The following is a 10,000-nucleotide window of genomic DNA, read 5'->3' as shown; positions in this document are numbered from 1 at the left end:
GTGGTGACCACTCTGTTGGGGAAGTGTCCGTTGTAGTTATTGCGAACACTATGTTTTGATTATCGACACACTGATCAATCATAGTGTGCATGATAATGTTTGTCATCCGTTTGGTGCCCCGTGTCGTGATCCTGGGTTTTCTTGAGTCGGATAAACTGATTACAAGGTTATGGGCTTCTTCGATTTCAGCCGGCCTCTAATATTTTCTGATTTGATCACAGATGACTGATCTTGCGCAAGATTTTTTAGTAGTAATGAAACACAAAATTGTGTTCAGCACTATCGTTACGCTGCCAAACTGATTTACACTGTTTACACTACTATCACTGCCGTTAAGGGCCCCTCACCCTGGGTCGGTGGGCATCCTTGACCTTAGCTGCCATGGGGGTGTCCATCCTCGTGGGCGGGGAGGCATGAGCTATAACCCATGCTCCCGGGGGGGCCTATATCCTAGGGCTGAAATCCCGGTACCCTGGGAGGGGGGGGGGGCACATTACCCTGGACCAAGCGTCCTCTTTCACTCTGGGGATAAGAGTTCGTGCTAGCTGCCCGTGGAAGCACCAGGGAGGCCCCCTGGTTGGCCCCCTCAATCCCGGGGGGAGGGGTCAGACTACCCTCTGACACTGCGGGACCATGGGAAGGCATGGTTTGCTGAGTTATGGGGCTGCGGCGGAGAGAGAGAGAGAGAGAGAGAGAGAGAGAGAGAGTGAGAGAGAGAGAGAGGGGGGGGGGGGGAGGGGAGGGAGGGAGAGAGGAGAGGGAGAGGGAGAGAGAGAGAGAGAGAGAGAGAGAGAGAGAGAGAGAGAGAGGGGGGGGGGGAGTGGGAGAGAGAGAGAGAGGGAGAGGGAGGGAGAGTGAGAGGGATGGATGGATAGATGGATGGAGGGAGGGAGGGAGGGAGGGAGGGAGGGATGGAAGGGAGGGAGGGAGGGAGGGAGAGAGAGAGAGAAAGAGAGAGAGAGAAAGAGAGAGAGAGAGAGAGAGAGAGAGAGAGAGAGAGAGAGAGAGAGAGAGAGAGAGAGAGAGAGAGAGAGAGAGAGAGAGAGAGAGAGAGAGAGATGCACATACATACACATACACATACATACACGCACGCACACGCCCCCCCCCCCCCCCCCCCACACACACACACACACTTCCCTGTCCTTGATCCCTCCCTAGTAACAACTCCTTGGCTTCGGTCTTTCCATTGCTCTCTGCCCTCACCCCTTCCCTCCATCGACATTACTTTATCCTTTGACCTTTTCATCTCTTCTCACAGGAACTTCTTGCCTCATATCTCCTTCGTGGTGCTTTCTTCACGGCCCTCGAATATCCATTCCCTGGCGTTACCGTAAGGCCTTTCAAAGCCTGCGCAGCGCAGTCACCATTTTGTCTTCTGACTAGAGCAACTCGGTGGTGGTCCTCGACCGTGCCTCCTACCTGCAGAAGGCCCAGGACCTGTTGGATGACGCCTCTACCTATGTACCTCTGATCAGGGACCCCCGTGAGCGTATTGCTGCTACCTTCCACCGTCGCCTGAAGGAGATAGCAGCCTGTTTTCCGGGGGCGAATCTCTACCGGAGGTTCGAGGTCATCAACCCTCGTTTCCCTCATTTCTATGGGCTTCCTAAAACTCATAAGCCGGCCGTTCCTCTTGCGGCCTGGCTGGCGAAGTCCCTCACTCCCCTTCTTGGCACCTTTTCTCCTGCTCACCTCCGCCACTCTCAGGACTTCATCTCCCGCGTCCGTGGAGTATCACCGGCGATCATGATGAGCTTGGATGTTGACTCCCTGTTCGCCAAGGTCCCGCTTAATGACGTCCTCGCTTTCCTTCAAAGGAGGCTCCCCGCAGAGGATCCTCGTCTCCCTTTGCCCACCGACGTCTTCCTCCAGCTGAATCGTCTGTGTGTGGAGTCTAATTCCTTTTCCTTTGAGGGTCGCTTCTACTCTCAGACGTTCGGTGTTGCATGGGCTCTCCCCTCTCTCCAGTCTTGGCAAATTTGTTCATGGAATTCTTCGAGTCTGAGCTTCTCCCTTCCATCTCCCTTCGTTCGTCGGTCTGGCTGAGGTATGTCGACGACGTGTTTGCTCTCTGGCCTCATGACCCTGCCCTGTTCTCGGATTTCCTAACGCAGCGAACTCTCTTTCTCCTTTCATCCGTTTCAAGGTGGAATGGGAGGTTGACAACAAGCTCCCTTTCTTGGACACCCTAGTTCATCGCTCTGCTGACCACTTCTCCTTCTCCATATACAGGAAGCCTATGCATAGTGGTATGTACATACACTTCTTCTCATACCATCCTCTCCATGTAAAGAGAGGTGTTGCCACCTCGCTGTTCCTCCGCGCCCTCTGCATCTGTGACCCCCAGTACCTGGATGGAGAGATCGACTTCCTGCGTCGCTCGTTCTCTAAACTGGGCTACCCTCGTCATGTTCTCGACGTCGCGTTATTCAGGGCACGACGTACCTTCTACCGCGACTCTTCTCATAAAGAGACTCATCACCTGCCCGTCCTCAGCCTGCCCTTCACTGAGGAGGTCTACTCTCTCCGTCGCCCTCTTCACCCTCTCAACTGCAGGCTGATCTTTCGCCAGGTGAACACTCTCCGTCGCAATCTGGTCCATACCAGTCCTCCCTCTACCTCGTAGGTAGGCACCTATGCTGTTCCTTGTGCCTCCTGTGATAAGCAGTAATTTGGCGAGACAGGCGCCAGTCTCACTAAGCGTGTCTCAACATAAGTACGCTCTATCCAGAGGACACAACAACAACGCCCTCTTTTGCCATCAGTGGGACACAGGCCATCAGATGGATTGGTCAGCGGCGCGAATTGTCTTTCCTTCCGCTGATGTCCACGTCCCGCAGACTGGTGGAATACTCCTTAATAAAGCTGCTGCCTAATTTCAACTTGAACAGCGGCTTTTTCTCCTGCTGATGGTCTCCTCGCTTCCCACATCCTCCGCCTTCTCCCTTATGCCGGCCACCCGGCGTATAGTCCCCCCGATCCTCCGACGTGACTTGACCTCCCTTTGCTTCCGAGCGCCTGTCCTCACCTGCCCTTGTTACCGCGTTGCCTCTCTTCTCTCTCTTTTATACCCGCTCCTCTCCCTTTCCTCTTCAGACCTGAAGATGTATTCCAGGTGGATTTCGAAACTGTCTCAATTTCAGTAAATCTAGTTTTTGCATTGTGTTTTTTTCTACCACAGTATCAACACGGAAGAGTGTTTCACCTTTCATGCATATACATGTATACACACACACACACACACACACACACACACACACACACATATATATATATACCTATACCTATATGTAGGTATATGTACATGTATATGAATGTGTGTGTGTGTATATATATATATATATATATATATATATATATATATATATATATATATAATATATCAACTAATCATGATATATATATATAATATATATATATATATATATATATATATATATATATATTAATATACATAAATATTTATATAATAGTACGTATATATATATATACATTTATTATATATATATATATATATATATATATATACGTACATGTATACATATTCATAAAGATATCTGAAATTCTACAGACATATTACTCTGAAATTACTCATAATTTCGGTCACTAATAACACTGACGATAAAGGTATATACTGAAAATTTTGATACACAAATCTGACTTGTCCACGGTAGAAGGAAAAGGGGGGGGGGGGTAGTAATTGTGTGTGTGTGGGGGGGGGGAGGCAATCAATAGACACGTGACGACGAAGCCGAAGGTGAACACAAACAATATGCGGCAGGAATGCGATGTGGCTTAGTTTAATGAACCTATGGTGAACGTGATGTCATTTCTATTTGAATATTTCGCTTACGGTTTACAACTTGCATCAGTTCTAGAATGATTTGCTTTTCAAATACACATTTTTTTTCTTTAAATTATTTCTATTCCTCGTTAGTTTCTGTCTTTTTTTTTTCTTTTCTTTTGACACAAAACATTATATATACACATACACTTATTTGAAAGAAACACTTTTGCTAATCAAATGCAATTCAAAAGAACAAAACGGTAAAAAAAAATACACGATTAAGAGAGATAATCACAAACTACCACATATCTACCCTTAATACTTAATAACAAAGCTAAAAGATACAATTTAGAAATGGAGTTAAGTAAACCATTCATTGCACAAGACTGAGTTGGGCTTACGTTTGAAATCGGTTAACCTGACAGCTCAACAGGCCAGTCGCTGGTAACACTCAACAGGACTAGTAACAGCTATCACGTGCTATCTAGGCAAGGTCAGGAAGCCAACTGTCTTTGCATGTTCCGTGGCTATTTCTTCCCCTCCCTCCTTCCCTCCCCCCTTCCCTCCCCCCTCTCCCTCCTTCCTACCTTCCCTCTCCCTCCCACCCTCCTCCTCTTTCGCTTTTTCCTACCTTCCCTCTTTGTCTCCCCCTTCCTCCATTTTCTTTTTTTCCCAACTTCCTCCTTCCTACTCTTTTCATTCCAATTTCCTTCTTCATTCCTTCGTACTTTCCCCTCTTCCTCTTTCCTCTCCCTCCTTCCTACCCTCTCCACCTCACCTTCCTTCTTTTCTTCTCTCTTCTTCCCGTCTCCCTCCTTCATTCTCTATCCATCTCAATTCCTTCTTCCTTCCCTTTCATTTTCCTCCTCACCCCTCCTTCTCCCTCTTTTCTTCCCTCTTCCTCCCACCCCCATCTTTTTTTCTTTCTCCCTCTCTTCCCTTTTTCTTATCAGCTACCTAACCTGTACCTCAAGAACAGGGGACATGTTGTTATTCCTCTCCACCACTGTAATATGCAGCAAGTGCTCTTTTGTACCTTCTACTTCTACCACTCCACTTGTTAATGGGTAATGTTGAAATTAATGTAGTGTGACACGGTAGCGGCAAAAAGACCACAACTTCCTTCTTTATCACATTTGCATTCATAGTTCCACATTATTGCACTTCATGTTTTTTGTTCCAAGAAAAGTAAAACTTACCATTTGTATCATTTCATACTATTCTCTCTATTCGTTTTACAATATTCTACTTGCTTATTGTTGCAGGGAATGATGTCTCACAAGTAAGAAAACATATTTTTCTCATAATCTCAATTACGTGAGAAAACATCCCGGTCTAAGGTATCCATTCCTCAAGGTTTCGAAATCTGAGTTTTATACATATTTTTCTAAGTAATATAGGAACTCTGAAGTGTATCACTATATCTCTTCACGACAGCTTGGTTGTTATACAGTTTATTATTATTATTATTATTATTATTATTATTATTATTATTATTATTATTATCATTATCATTATAATAAAACAAGGCACAACTTTGATCTACACAGATATTTTTGGGCCAAGTGGAGCGTTCGCATAAAAACAATATAAATATACTTAAACAAGCAACATGCTTTCTGAACTGTTTCGTCTTCTTTTATAACCAAATCCCGCTGCTGAGATTTCAGGGATTCATTGGAGGTGTTAATGGATATGTGGGAGCTCCACTCAAAGGCTCTACAAGGGGAAGCTTCACTTACAGCTTTTACAGAGGGGAGCTTTACTCATAGGTTCTACAAAGGGAAGCATCACTTATATGTTCTATAGAGGATAGCTTCACTCACAGGTTCTACAGAGGGAAGCTTCCATCAGGTTCCACAGAGGAAAGCTCCGAACATAGGTTCTGCAGAGGGAAGCTTCATTCATAGGTTCTGCAGAGGGAAGCTTCATTCATAGGTTCTGCAGAGGGAAGCTTCACTCACAGGTTCTGCAGAGGGAAGCTTCACTCATAGGTTCTATAAAGGGAAGCTACACTCAAAGTTCTTCATAGGTCCAGGGGAAGCTTCACTCATAGGTTCTGCAGAGGGAAGTTTCACTCATAGGTTCTGCAGAGGGAAGCTTCATTCATAGGTTCTGCAGAGGGAAGCTTCACTCATAGGTTCTGCAGAGGGAAGCTTCATTCATAGGTTCTGCAGAGGGAAGCTTCACTCATAGGTTCTGCAGAGGGAAGCTTCATCATAGGTTCTGCAGAGGGAAGCTTCATCATAGGTTCTGCAGAGGGAAGCTTCCATCAGGTTCTGCAGAGGGAAGCTTCACTTCATAGGTTCTGCAGAGGGAAGCTTCATTCATAGGTTCTGCAGAGGGAAGCTTCATTCATAGGTTCTGCAGAGGGAAGCTTCATTCATACGTTCTGCAGAGGGAAGCTTCACTCATAGGTTCTGCAGAGGGAAGCTTCATTCATAGGTTCTGCAGAGGGAAGCTTCATTCATAGGTTCTGCAGAGGGAAGCTTCATTCATAGGTTCTGCAGAGGGAAGCTTCATTCATAGGTTCTGCAGAGGGAAGCTTCATTCATAGGTTCTGCAGAGGGAAGCTTCATCATAGGTTCTGCAGAGGGAAGCTTCACTCATAGGTTCTGCAGAGGGAAGCTTCACTCATAGGTTCTGCAGAGGGAAGCTTCACTCATAGGTTCTGCAGAGGGAAGCTTCATTCATAGGTTCTGCAGAGGGGAAGCTTCATTCATAGGTTCTGCAGAGGGAAGCTTCACTCATAGGTTCTGCAGAGGGAAGCTTCACTCATAGGTTCTGCAGAGGGAAGCTTCATTCATAGGTTCTGCAGAGGGAAGCTTCACTCATAGGTTCTGCAGAGGGAAGCTTCATTCATACGTTCTGCAGAGGGAAGCTTCATTCATAGGTTCTGCAGAGGGAAGCTTCACTCATAGGTTCTGCAGAGGGAAGCTTCATTCATAGGTTCTGCAGAGGGAAGCTTCATTCATACGTTCTGCAGAGGGAAGCTTCATTCATAGGTTCTGCAGAGGGAAGCTTCATTCATAGGTTCTGCAGAGGGAAGCTTCATTCATACGTTCTGCAGAGGGAAGCTTCACTCATAGGTTCTACAGAGGGAAGCTTCATTCATAGGTTCTGCAGAGGGAAGCTTCACTCATAGGTTCTGCAGAGGGAAGCTTCACTCATAGGTTCTGCAGAGGGAAGCTTCATTCATGCGTTCTGCAGAGGGAAGCTTCACTCATAGTTCTGCAGAGGGAAGCTTCATTCATAGGTTTCTGCAGAGGGAAGCTTCCATCTAGGTTCTGCAGAGGGAAGTTTCATTCATAGGTTCTGCAGAGGGAAGCTTCACTCATAGGTTCTGCAGAGGGAAGCTTCAATCAGGTTCTGGGGAGGGAAGCTTCATCTCATACGTTCTGCAGAGGGAAGCTTCATCATAGGTTCTGCAGAGGGAAGCTTCACTCATAGGTTCTGCAGAGGGAAGCTTCACTCATAGGTTCTGCAGAGGGAAGCTTCACTCATAGGTTCTGCAGAGGGAAGCTTCACTCATAGGTTCTGCAGAGGGAAGCTCATTATAAGTTCTGCAGAGGAAGCTTCACTCATAGTTTGGACTTAAGAGAAGCTTCACTCATAAGGTTCTGCGGGGAAGCTTCACTCAGGTTCTGCAAGAGGAAGTGTCACATAGTTAAAGAAAACAAATACAAGGGAGCTTCATTCATGAGGTCTGCAGAGGAACTCCGATAAGTTCTGCAGAGGGAAGCTTCATTCATACGTTCTGCAGAGAAGCTTCAATTCATGAGGTGTCTGCAGGGAACGCTTACATCATAGGTTCCAAAGAATAATGCGTCAGGCTCCGCGTTATAAAAGGTGGCGATAAATATCCGTCGAATTATGTTGTATATCCAAGTAAGGGAAACTGTCCTCTATGCATACCTCTGCAGACTGATAAAGGAAATCATACGCTCCTTTTATTATTGGATTAAAAGGCACAACTATAATACAATGACATGTGCATGACAATGAAAAGTGAAAAAACAAAACAAAACAGGGCGGTATTCATGAAAGGTCATAGAGTCCGAAAGTTGTCTTTGACACCAAGTCTTTGCCTCTGATATTTCGTTTATGAAACCCTCGGGAAAATCTCTTTGACACCTGATTTTTGTCTTTGACTCGGCCGGAGTTTAAGACAGGTTTAGTAGAAGTGTTCAACTCAACTGTTTTTTCTATAATATATACAACCTGGCGGCGCGCCGTCTCAGCTGATGCAGTCATAACAAACGTAGAGGTGCCACGTAAACACAAAATATATTATAAATGTAATGTTATTATTATTATTATTATATACTTGATATTCACTGCAATAGAATTTGACACTAGTATCATACGTCGGATTATTATCATAGGGTCTTTTAAAATGTAAATATTAGTTCTGGTTAAGTGTTAACTTGGAACTGTGGCAACGTGCGAATCCCAAACGAGGGGACAGTTTAAATCAAATCATAGACAAATTTTAAAGTCAAAGTCTGGCAGTCATTAATTTTGTCCAGAAAAATTCTATGACCTCAATTGAATACCGCCCCCAAACACTTACAGCGTTAAGGTTGGTCAACTGTATTCCGGATCATAGGGAGAATGGGGTGAAATTCCCAATCCGACATTCAAAGGAATGTGCGGCAAAGTCTCCCGTGTTGCAGCCTACGGAAGCCTCAAGCCTGCTTGACTCACCTGGCCTTGTTGCACCGTGAGCCACCGCGCTACTTGCAATCGTCGCTTTGTTAAATTTGAGTTTATTTACCACCCTGGCTGCCTGCTCAGGAGTGGGCAAGCGTCGCTTCATGAAGTGGCGTTCAGCACCCGTAGAAATATGACTCGTTTTCGACATGTGATGAAGGAAATCTTATTAGACTCCTTTTATCATTAAATTTAAACAATACACAGTAAAAGATTGTCTATTATTAGAATTTCTTGCTAGTGTTTGATGGGTGACTGGTCAAGGCGGATGATTCCAACTAAAAGTAAAATTTGCATTGAGAGAACTATAAAATGGTTCCGTCTTCATTTCTCGTGAAGCCTCAGCTCTTGGGACTTCAGGTGTTCATAGAATAAGCCTTTCAAATCTCCTGACGGCAGCATCTCCGTCTCGCCGATGGAGGCGAAATTGTTTCGCCGCGCCATGAAAGTGGCTACAAACATCAGTAGAATTATGCTTCCTCTCCGAGTGATGCAAACACTACGTCTTTATCTGCACATTCGGTAAGCTTGTAAACGAAGAAACTCTTGTAGACTTCCTTAATTGTTAAATCGAAATAATACACAGCACTAGAAAAAAATGAAAAAAGAACATTTTGAAAAAAAAAGTTAGATTTAAAGAAAACTCCCTATCGACAGCAATCGGTCTATTTCCAGTTTATGAGATTTCTTCCTCCTGCTTTATGGTCTGAATCGTGAAGGTGGAGGATTCCAATAAATAAACATATTTGTAAAACCGCATCAATAAAAGAATGAATATCAAATGAAATTAAACTAAGTGCTTTCTAAATACTTTCGTCTTCATTTCTCATGAAGCCTCGAATGCTTGGATTCGTATAAGAGATTATAGGTAACGCCTATTCGGAGCAGCTTCTGTGTGTGGCAGCGGTCTCGTCGCGATACAGACGTTTAGTTTAGTCCTTTATTTACCACCCTGGCTAACTGCACATGGTCCTAACATTATATAATGGTATTACATTTGAAGTTTAGGCTATAATATTATGATAAGTACTGTATCAGTTAAAGGAAAGGAAAAATGACACAGTCCTTTATCTACTCATTTGCCATGCCGGCGTACAGCTTGGGCGTGGAAAGGCATTGCTACATTTGATGTGCGGTCATGTGATACTATATTCCAAATTTAGGATACAACATAAGTATATCTTCTAAGACACCAGATGATAGGAAATGGTTACATAATTCTCCGTACCGTCTGAAAGGATGTAATGCATGGCATTCCGATATATAATGTACAAGTGTTCGCTTATAGTCTTCATTACACAGTTTACACTTAGTTTCTTCGACATTACAAACAGTACTGACCTGCCAATACAATCTATATCCAAGCCTGGTTCTTGCGGTCAGCATATTACACTGTCTTGTTCTTGTTTTATATCAACCATAAATGAATGAATTTTGCCTAATTGTGCTTTAAGCTACAGCTTTCAGGGAACCGAAAATATTCATTAGGTCACCAAG

General features: G+C 44.5%; 1 protein-coding gene across 1 annotated transcript in view; it reads right to left on the bottom strand.

The window, feature by feature from the left end:
- Positions 1 to 4,281, bottom strand: part of LOC119599019 — a 23,712-nt gene extending 19,431 nt beyond the window's left edge. The window contains exon 1 of the mRNA XM_037948759.1: positions 4,192 to 4,281. The gene's annotated coding sequence lies outside the window, so the exon portion shown is untranslated. The remainder of the gene's footprint in view (positions 1 to 4,191) is intronic.
- Positions 4,282 to 10,000: the final 5,719 nt, after the last annotated feature.

This window comes from Penaeus monodon, chromosome 42 (assembly GCF_015228065.2).
Source record: "Penaeus monodon isolate SGIC_2016 chromosome 42, NSTDA_Pmon_1, whole genome shotgun sequence".
Classification (NCBI taxonomy): Eukaryota; Metazoa; Arthropoda; class Malacostraca; order Decapoda; family Penaeidae; genus Penaeus; species Penaeus monodon.
This window is presented reverse-complemented; position numbering and strand designations above follow the sequence as displayed.